Genomic DNA, 1,867 nt, shown 5'->3' with positions numbered 1-1,867 from the left:
TAACCGGAGCTAACAAAAGGATGTGTATATCTTTCATCTCCTTCTTCAGGTCGTTATAGCTATGTTAAAAATAAATACTCATATATACACATAGGGTTTAAAAACCATTATTCATTTTTGAAGAAGCATCATATTATATACTTTCCTCTGCCTCTTGCTTTTCTTGCTCAACAGTGGAATCTCCAAGTTTACTGGAACAGATCTAGTTAATTCCTCTGAATGTCTGCACAGTATTCCATGGTATGGATATATAATTTATTTACTTATTTCTCTGTTACAGGGCATTCTTTCTGCTACTAGCTTTTTGCCATGATAGGAACAATGTTGCTATAAACATTCTTGTGTATGGATTTGTGTCAGTCACTTCAGTTCAGTCGCTCAGCCGTGTCCGACTCTTTGCGACCCATGGACTGCAGCATGCCAGGCTTCCCTGTCCATCATCAACTCCCAGAGTTTGCTCAAACTCATGTCCATCAAGTCGGTGATGCCATCCTACCATCTCTTCATGGATTTGTGTAAATCTCCTTATACTGTTATTTTTATTTCTTTGAGATACATTCACACCAGTGGAATTGTTGGAACCAAAGGTATGTGTGGTTTTCATTTTTATAGATATTCCTAAATTGCTTTCCCAAAAAACTATGCACAGCCACAGTACTGTAAGCAGTGTGATGAATGCTTCCTTCCTATCCTGCCAAGAATAGTTGTGAGTACTTAAATATTGGCCAATCTAATGGGTGAGAAAGAACTTAAGAATTTTTTTAAATTTACATATTCTCAAACTGCTATTGTTAAAGACCATTTGGTGTCTTGCAAAACCAACACGATATTGTAAAGCAATCATCCTCCAATTAAAAATTTTAAAATGTCAAAAAATATATCTCAAGGATTTGGATGTTCACGTGGGCCCCTTTGGAACACTGTAGCCCATAGACCCTATGCTACCTACTGATCAACCATGCTGGCTGTTTCTCCCCTAGGTTGTATGTACCATTATATCATAAACACTTTTTTGCTCTTAAAGCCCTCTGAGAGGGCGGGTGCATTCACAATGCCAAATATTAAAAAAAAAAAAAAAAAAAAGACGTTAAAAATTGAGGCTAATTCATGTTACCACATCTGGCCACAGATCCCTTGGAAAAGACTTAAAATTACAAGTGATCATGTTTTCTCCTGGCTATGAAAATGAATCTTGAATAAAAGAACCCAGCGAGTGCTTGCTTCGGAAGCACATATACTAAAATTGGAACAATACAGAGAAGATTAGCATGGCCCCTCAGCAAGGATGACATGCAAATTTGTGAAGCATTAAAAAAAAAAAAGAAGCCAGTGAATTGTTTATTTGGTACTTTTCATTATTTTATTAGTCTTCCACATGAATAGCAAAAAAATGACCTTGAACAATGCCAACTCTTACTTGTTAACCACCTAGTATTGTAGCTTAGACTTATTCATATCTAAAAAATTGTACTTTTCTGTTCTAATTTCATCTAGACAGAAACATGGTCTCTTTCAAGATAAATGTGGATATAAGCATTTCAGTTTTGTTTACATCAAAATTCAAAATTTTCTTTGACAAACTTTTATAGAGTCTCTACTATGTACACATATTTCCTGTCTCAGGGAGTTTATAATCTATTAAGAGTTACAAGAGATGTGATGATAATGACATCTTTTATTGAGAGCTCAGTAGTACCAAACACCTTTTCTCCAGATGACTTCCTTTGGTCCTCAGAAGAAACTATTAAACTAGTAGTATTAGTATCTTAATTGTATATATCTTAATTGTATACATAAGTAAAGTGAGTCTTGGGGGAAGGGGTCAAATAAAATGACCAGTCACAGAACTTACAACAGTGGCATGGGG

General features: G+C 35.4%; 1 non-coding gene across 1 annotated transcript; it reads left to right on the top strand.

Annotated features, from left to right (window-relative positions):
* Positions 1-1,213: 1,213 nt before the first annotated feature.
* LOC129640444 (U6 spliceosomal RNA) lies at positions 1,214-1,320 on the top strand. Its single transcript, XR_008708815.1, has one exon. It is a non-coding gene; the product is annotated as a U6 spliceosomal RNA (small nuclear RNA).
* Positions 1,321-1,867: the final 547 nt, after the last annotated feature.

The sequence above is a fragment of the Bubalus kerabau genome, chromosome X (genome assembly GCF_029407905.1).
Source record: "Bubalus kerabau isolate K-KA32 ecotype Philippines breed swamp buffalo chromosome X, PCC_UOA_SB_1v2, whole genome shotgun sequence".
Taxonomy (NCBI): domain Eukaryota; kingdom Metazoa; phylum Chordata; class Mammalia; order Artiodactyla; family Bovidae; genus Bubalus; species Bubalus kerabau.
This window is presented reverse-complemented; position numbering and strand designations above follow the sequence as displayed.